The sequence below is a fragment of the Chrysochloris asiatica genome, unplaced genomic scaffold (assembly GCF_000296735.1).
Source record: "Chrysochloris asiatica unplaced genomic scaffold, ChrAsi1.0 scaffold00087, whole genome shotgun sequence".
NCBI lineage: Eukaryota > Metazoa > Chordata > Mammalia > Afrosoricida > Chrysochloridae > Chrysochloris > Chrysochloris asiatica.
In genome coordinates, this window is record NW_006408605.1 from 2,692,685 (window position 1) to 2,701,801 (window position 9,117).

The 9,117-nt window shown below is 40.8% G+C and overlaps 1 pseudogene; it reads right to left on the bottom strand.

The window, feature by feature from the left end:
- Nucleotides 1–6,702: 6,702 nt before the first annotated feature.
- Nucleotides 6,703–8,033, bottom strand: LOC102837093 (annotated as a pseudogene).
- Between the last annotated feature and the right edge of the window lie 1,084 nt (nucleotides 8,034–9,117).

Here is a 9,117-nt window from a genome sequence, read left to right on the forward strand (position 1 = left end):
GTTTTTCATAAATTCCCTCTACTGGGTCACACAGCCCATTTCTATTTCTACTTTGACCAGAGTTAAATTTTGTTTTTTCCTTAACACATTGTTTTGTTGTTGTTCGGTGCCATCAAGTCAGTACCGACTCATAGCAACCTAAGCACAATAAAACAAAACAATGTCTGGTCCTGCACCAACCTCACAATCATTGCTATGCTTGAGGCCATTGCTGCTGCCACAGTCTTAATCCACCTCATTGGGGGTCTTCTTCATCAACCCTCCACTTTACTAAGCATGATATCCTTCCACAGGGACCGGTCCCTCCTGATAATATGCCTGAAATATGAGTGATACAGTTTGGTCATCCTGGCTTCTAAGAAGCATTCTGGCTATACTTCTTCAAACATAGATCTGTTTGTCTTTTGGCAGTCCACCACACTTTCAAGATTCTCCTCCAACACCATAATTCAAGTGTACCAATTCTTCTATGGTCTTCCTTATTCATTGTCCCACTTTCACATGCATATGAGGTTATTGAAAATACCATGACTTCTGTCAGGCACACCTTAGTCCTCAAACTGACATCTTTGCTCTTCAACACTTTAAGGAGGTCTTAAGTAGCAGATTTGCCTAATGCAATATGTCATTTGATTTCTTGTTTGCTAATTCCTTGTTGATGATTAATCTGAGCAAAATGAAGTCTTTGACAATTTCAATCTTTTATCCATTTAACTTAGTGTTGTTTATTGGTCCAGTGGTGAGGATTTTTGTTTCCTTTACATTGAGGTGCAACCCATAATGAAGGATGTAGTCTTTGATCTTCATCAGTAAGTATTGTAAGTACTCTTCTCTTTCCACAAGCAAGGCTGTATCATCTGCATATCTCAGATTCTTAATGAGTCTTCTTTAAGCCTTGACTCCACATTTTTCTTCATAGAATCCAACTTCTCAAATTATTTGCTCAACATATAGATTAACAATGCATAGTGAAAGACTAAAACCCTGGCACACACCTCGCCTAATTTTAAAAGATTTAGTGTTCCCTTACTCTGTTTGAACAACTGCCTTTCCGTCTATTTAAAGGTTCCTGATGAGCACAATTAGGTGTTCTGGAACACTCATTCTCCACAATGTTGTCATGATCCACACAATCAAAAGCCTTTATATGGTCAATAAAACACAGGTTAACAACTTTCTGGTATTCTCTGTTTCAGCCAAGATTCATCTGATATCAGCAGTTATAACCCTTGTTCCATTTTGTCATCTGAATCCGCTTGAATCTCTGGAAGTTCCCTATCAATGTGTTGTTGCAGTCATTTTTTAAATCATCTTTATCAAAATTTTATTTGCATGCAATATTGATGATATTATCTGATGGCTTCCGCAATCCATTGAGTCATCTCTCTTTGGAATGTGTACAAATATGAATATCTTCCAATCAGTTGGCCAGGTAGCTGTCTTCCAAATTTTTTGGCCTAGTAGAGTGAGTGCCTCCAGTGCTGCAACAATTTCTTGAAATTTTTCTATTTGTATTCCATCAATTCCCAGAGCTTTGCTCTTTGTCAATGTCTTCAGTGAACTTTGGATTTCTTCCTTCAGGATCATTGGCTCTTAATCATATGCTACCTCTTGAAATTGTTGAACATCAACCATTTATTTTTGGTACAGTGACTTTGTGTATTCCTTCCACCTTCTTTTGATGCTTTCTGCATCATTTAATATTTTACCCATGTTGTTAGGTGCCATTGAGTCAGTACCAACCCATAGCAACCCTATGCACAGCAGAAAGAAACACTGCCCGATCCTGGGCCAACCTCACTACTGTTGTCACGCTAGAGTCCATTGATGCTGCCACTTGGCCAATCCATCTTGTTGGAGTTCTTCCTCTTTTTCTCTGACCCTCTACCTTACCAAACATGATATCCTTCTCCAGTGACTGGTCATCCGTGACAATATGTCTGAAATATGAGAGATGAAGTTTGGCCATTTTGGCCTCCAAGGAGCATTCTGGCTGCACTTCTTCCAAAATGGATCTATTGGTTCTTTTGGCAGCCCATGACACTTTCAATATTCTCCTCCAACACCATAACTCAAAAGCATCAATTCTTCTACGGTCTTCCTTATTCACTGACCAGCTTTCGCATGCATATGAGGTGATTGAAAATACCATGGCTTGCGTCAGGTGCACCTTAATCCTCAAGCTGACATTTTTGCTAAAAAGATCTTATGCAGCAAATTTGCCTAACACAATACATCGTTTGATTTTTTGACTGCTGCTTCCGTGATAGTTGATAGTTGATCCAAGAAGAATGAAGTCCTGGACAAATCCAATCTTTTCTCCATTGATAAGAATGCTGTTTATTGGTCCAGTGGTGAGGATTTTTTTTTTTTTTTTACATTGAGATGTAATCCATACCGAAAGCTGTGCTCTTTGATCTTCATCAGTAAATGTTTTAAGTCCTCTTCACTTGTTTTCATGGATGATATGGAGCTTTTCCATCTTCTCTTTCCGCAGATGTAGTCAATTTGATTTCTATGTATTCCATCTGGTGAGATCCATGTGAACAGCCGTCTCTTACACCGTCTAAAGAAGGTGTTTGAAATTAATAAATCATTGGCTTCACAGAATTCTATCATGCATTCTCTAGCATCATTTCTATCACCAAGGCCATATTTTCCAACTACTGATCCTTCCTCTTTGCTCCCAACCTTTGCATTCCAATCACCAGTAATGATCAATACATCTTGATTGCATGCTTGATCAATTTCAGACTAAAGAAGTTGGTAGAATTCTTCTATTTCATCCTCTCTGGCTTTAGTGATTGGTGTGTAAATATGAATAATAGTGGTATTAACTGGTCTTCCCTGTAGGTGCATGGATATTATCCTATCACAGACAGCATTGTACCTCATGACTGATTTGGATATGTTCTTTTTGACAATGAATACAACACCATTCCTCTTCAATTTGTCATTCCCAGCATAGTAAACCATGTGGTTGTCAGATTCAAAATGGCCAATACCAGTTCATTTCAATTCACTAATGCTTAAGATATGATGTTTATGCGTTCCAGTTCATTTTTGACAACTTCCAATTTTCCCAGATTCATACTTTGTACATTCCATGTTCCGATTTTCAATGGATATTTACAGCTGTTTCTCTTCATTTTGAGTTGTGCCCCATCAGCAAATGAAGGTCCCGTGGGCTTGTCTCCCACAGGCTTTATTCCATTTGCGTCATCATGGTCAATTGTGCTTTGAGGAGGCAGCTCTTCCCCAGTCACATTTTGAGTGCCTTCCAACCTGAGGGGCTCATTTTCTTGTACTATATCTGACAGTGTTTCTCTGCTAAGGTTTTCAGTGAGTAAATATTCAGTGAGTAAATATTTAGAAGTAGTTGGTCACTCTTTCTTCCTAGTCTGTCTTTGTCTGGAAGCTCATCTGAAAACTGTCCACCATGGGTGACCCTGCTTGTATTTAAAATACCGGTGGCATAGCTTTCAGAATCACAGAAACTCACAAGCCACCACAGTATGACAAACTGACAGACAAGTGGTGGCCGTTTGGTTTTAAGTGAAAACTGTCACTTTAAATTTCGAGGAGATCTGTGCACATGCATAGTAGAATCCTCCAGGGGTGGGGGTGGAGGTGGAGTGTCCATTCACTCAGGCATCCCCTCTAGACATCATAATGGACGTGCACAGACAGTGAGAGGACCAATGAACAGATACAAAAAAAAAAAGAATGTCAACTGTTCTGTCAGGCGTTTGTGGCTGTTCTGATCCTTCCCCAACTTGGTCTCTCTCAAGATGGTGGCTCCAGGAGCAGCTGAGCATCTTGAATTAAAAAGCAATGGATTTCTTGAGTCTGCTACAAATTTCCCTAGCTGTAAGCCTTCCAAGCTTCTAAATTTTGCCCATGTTGTTGTTGTTGTTAAGTGCCATCGAGTCGGGTCCGACCCATAGCGACCCTGTACAGGGTTTCCGAGGGTGTAAATCTTTACGGGAGTAGAAAGCCTCATCTTTCTCCCGCGGAGCGGCTGGTAGTTTCAAACCGCTGATCTTAAGGTTCGCAGCCCGATTCGTAACCACTACGCTACCATACTTCAAATCAAGGCTTGAATTTTTTCTTCAGTTCTTTCAGTTTGAGAAATGCTGAGTGTGTTCTTCCCTTTTGGTTTTCTAACTCCAGATTTTTGCACATTTCATTATAATATTTGACTTTGTCTTCTCAAGCTGGCCTTTGAGATTTTCTGTTCAGCTCTTTTACCTCCTCATTTCTTTCACTTGCGATAGCATCTCTATGCTGGAGAGAAAGTTTCAGAATCTCTTCTGTAATCAGTTTTGGTATTTTCCTTCTTTTGTGTCTTCTTAATGACTTTTGCTTTCTTCCTGTGTGATGTTCTTGATATCATCCCACAACTCTTCTGGTCTTAATTCTTTAGTGTCTAACTCATCAAAGCTGTTCTTGGGATGATGTCTAAATTCAGGTGGGATAAGTTCAAGGTCATAATTTGGATCTTGTGGACTTGTTTTCATTTTCTTTATTTGCAGGCTGAACTTGCATAGGAACAATTGATGGTCTATTCCACACTCTACCCCTGGCCTTGTTTAGGCTGATGATACGGAGTTTTCCCACCATCTCTTTCCACAGATGTAGTCAGTGTGATTTCTGTGAATTCCATCTGGTGAGGTTCATATGTATAGTTGCCTTTTATGTTGTTTGAAAATGATATTTTCAATGAACAAGCCATTGATCTCGCAAAATTGTATCATGTGATCTCCAGCATCATTTATATCACCAAGGCCATATTTTCCATCTACTGATCTGTCATCTTTGTTTCCAACCTTTGCATTCCAATCACCCGTAATTATCAATATATCTTCATAGCATGATAGATCATTATCATATGTGGGTATTAAATTTTTCAAATGCTTTTTTTCCTTACCTATTTGTTGTTGTTGTTGTTAGGTGCCATCAAGTCAGTACCTTATGCACAGCAGAATGAAACACTGTCTGATTCTGGGGCAACATCACTATTGTTGCCACACTTGAGCCCATTGATGCTGCCACTTTGCCAATCTATCTCTCTGGGGGTCTTCCTCTTTTTCTCTGACCCTCCACCTTACCAAACATGATATCCTTCTCCAGCTATGGGTCCTTCCTGACAAGATGTCCAAAGTATGAGAGATGAAGTTTGGCCATCTTGGCCTCCAAGGAGCACTCTGGCTGCACTTCAACACAGATCTGTTGGCTCTTATGGTAGCCCATACACTTTCAATATTCTCCTCCAACACCGTAACTCAAATGCATCATTTCTTCTATGGTCTTCCTTATTCACTGTCCAGCTTTTACATGCATATGAGGATATTGAAAATGGCTTGTGTCAGGCATACTTCAGTCTTCAAGCTGACCTCTTTGCTCTCCAACAGTTTAAAAAGGTCTTTTGCAGCAGATTTCCCTAATGCAATACATTGTTTGATTTCTTGACTGCTACTTCCATGAGTGTTGATAGTTGATCCAAGAAGAATGAGGTCCTTGACAACTTTAATCTTTTCTCCATTGATAAGTATGTTGTTTATCAGTCCAGTGGTGAGGATTTTTGTTTTCTTTACACTGACATGCAATCCATACCAAAGGCTGTGCTCTTTGTTCTTCATCAATAAATATTTTAAGTCTTCTTCACTTTCAGTAAGCACGGTTGTATCATCTGCATATCTCAGGTTGTTAATGAGTCTTCCTCCAATCCTGATGCCATGTTTTTCTTCATATAACCCAGCTTCTCGGATTATTTGCTCAGCATACAGGTTAAATAAGTATGGTGAAAGAATACAACCTTGTCACACACCTTTCTTAAGTTTAAAACATTCAGTGTTCCCATGTTCTATTGGAACAACTGCCTCTTGGTCCATGTACGGATTCCTCATTAGCATAATTAAGTGTTCTGGAATACTCATACTTCGCAGTGTGTCCATAGCTTGTCATGATCCACACAATTGAAAGCTTTTGCATAGTCAATAAAGCACAAGTAAACATCGTTCTGATATTCTCTGCTTTCAGCCAAGATCCATCAGACATCAGCAATGATATTCCTTGCTCCATGGCCTCTTCTAAATCTGGCTTGAACCGCTGGAGGTTCTCTGTCAATGTATGCTTGCAGCCGTTTCTGTATTACCTTTAGTAAAACTTTACTCACATGGGATATCAAGAGATTGTCTGATGATTTCCACATTCTGTTGGGTCACCTCTCTTTGGAATGGGCACAGAATTGGATCTCTTGGAATTGGATCTCCTCCAATCAGTCAGCTTACCTATTTAGATGATCATAAGTATTTGTTCTTATTATCATTATTCTAATGTACTGAATTTGAATGATTAATTTTTCACATTTTTTAAAAAACTTTTTTATTGGGAAATGGGTGAAAGTTTACAAAACAAATTGGTTTTCCATTCAACAACTTGTGCATATTTTGATTTATGACATTGATTACGCTTCCCACAATATAATAGCACTCTTCCTACTTCCTCTCTGTGTGTACTGTTAGGTTTGACCTTTGTTTCTATGTCTTCCCACCTTCTGATTGTAGTCTTAGGCAAATGCCCTTTTGAGATCTTATGGTTGATTCTTTTTTTTTTTTTTTTTTTTAAGACAGTGCAAGGAGACTGTTTATTTCAAAAGAATTTTTCAATGAACATAATGATAGACTCTAGGCAGCTGTTCTACTCTTCATCCTCATCCTCACCCTCATCCTCATAGGAGTCGATGCCTACCTCCTCGTAATCTTTCTCCAGGGCAGCCATATCCTCTCAGGCCTCAGAGAACTCACCTTCTTCCATGCCCTCACCCACATACCAGTGCACACACACCCTCTTGGCATACATAAGGTCAAACTTGTGGTCCAGATGGGCCCAGACCTCAGCGATGGCGGTCGTGTTGCTCAGCAGGCACACAGCATGTTGCACCTTGGTCAGGTTACCCCCGGGCACCAGAGTGTGTGGCTAGTGTTTCATACCAACCTTGAAACCTGTTGGGCACCAGTCCACAAACTGAATACTACGCTTGGTCTTGATGGCAGCAACAGCGGCATTGACATCCTTGAGCACCACGTGATCATGGTATAGCAGGAAGCAGGTCATGTACTTGCCCTGACGGGGTCAAACTTCACCATCTGATTAGCAGGCTCAAAGCAGGCATTGGTGATCTCCGCCACTGACAGCTGCTCATGGTAAGTCTTCTCTGCAGAGATGACTGGTGCGTAGGTGGCCAGGGGGAATTGAATGCAAGGGTAGGGCACCAGGTTGGTCTGGAACTCTATCAGGTCCACATTGAGGGCTCCATTGAAGCGTAGGGAGGCCGTGATGGAGGAGACTATTTGGCTGACGAGGCAGTTGAGGTTGGTGTAGGTTGGGCGCTCAATGTCCAGGTTGCAGCGACAGATGTCACAGATGGCCTCGTTGTCCACCATGAAAGCACAATGGGTTGTCAGAATGGAGTTGTAGGGCTCGACCACAACTGTTGACACATGGGGAGCTGGGTAGATGGAGAACTCCTGTTTGGACTTCTTGCCGTGGTCAACAGAGAGCCGCTCCATGAGCTGTGATGTGAAGCCAAAGCCGGTGCCTTCTCCAAAGCTGTGGAACACCAGGAATCCCTGAAGCCCCGTATACTGGTCAGACACTTCATGGATCTGGTCCAGCACCGGGTCAATGATCTACTTGCCAATGGTATAGTGACCACATTCATAGTTGTCAGCCACATCTTCCTTCCCAGTGATAAGCTGCTCTAGATGGAAGAGCTGTTGGTATGGGCCATTTCGGGTCTCATCAATTACAGTGGGCTCCAAATCCACAAAAACTGCCCGGGGTACATGTTTTCCAGCACCCGTTTCACAGAAGAAGGTGGTGAAGGAATCATCCCTTCCACCAATGGTCTTGTCACTGGGTATCTGCCCATCAGGCTGAATCCAATGTTCCAGACAGTGGAGCTCCCAGCAGGCATTGCCCATCTGGACACCTGCCTGCCCCACATGGACTGAGATGCATTCACGCATGATGAGTCCGTCCGGTGCATTTCATGTTGAGTCGGAGCGACGAGTCTCAGTGAGAACTCTATGGTTGATTTTAAGAGCATGTCTTTCCTGATGTTATTGTTCACTTTACAGGACTATCCATCTTTCAGCTGAAAGTTGAGCCATGGAAATGATTTCAGTTCTAGGTCTTAAGGGTGTCTAAGGGCCATAGTCTCAGAGGTTAGTGATTAATTTTTGAAAGCTAATCCAACCTTGTCTGTTTTATTTATTGCTATATCCCACACTCTTAAAACATTGCCTAACACATAACTGTGCAATGAATATATGAAGTCAACAACAGTCACTATTACCAGTCCTAATACAGAAATGTTTGCTTTTTCCTTGTGCTTCTATGCTACGTAAGCTGCAAATTGAATACTCTAGGATTCTCTCTTGTGTATTAATACTAATTAAGGTTATTTACAATAACATTCTTTGAAACCAAGTGTGATATTAAGGTCATTCTTAGCAGGGTCAGCTTTGTCCCAATACCATAGCTCCTGAGAACATGAATTTCTCAGGAACCACATCCTGGGACCCATCTACTTGTACCTGGTTTTGAATTGTGACTGCCTACACATAGCAGAGAGTCAGCTCTACATGACTTCACTGGAAGAAGGAGCTTAGTTAAACAAGTTTTGTTTTCAGACCTTGACTCATTTTGAATTGTCTATGATATAGAACAGCCAAGTAGTCCTATCTTGCTGACATACAAGCTAATGTTAGCCAGAAATTGTTAGTAATTCAAATGACAAATAGAGGTAAAAGGATAAAATCATTTTGCCTCCTGTTTATTCCATGTTCTCAGCATAATTTACCATTAAAGAGAGTCATCTATGAAAGAACAAGCTGATTTTAATTTTTTGTGAAGTCAGCTCTTTGGAGGTTAGGTAAAAGGAGAAAGAAAAGGATAACAAAGATAAAAGTCATTGCAGCTGTTTGTGGAGTTTAGAAAGTTAGTATATGACTAAGCTTGAGCAAATACATTGAGATGATACAAATATTTATTAAGCACCTCTTCTGGGCCAGTCACTATACTAGAAACTAAGGATAAAATGCCAAATCA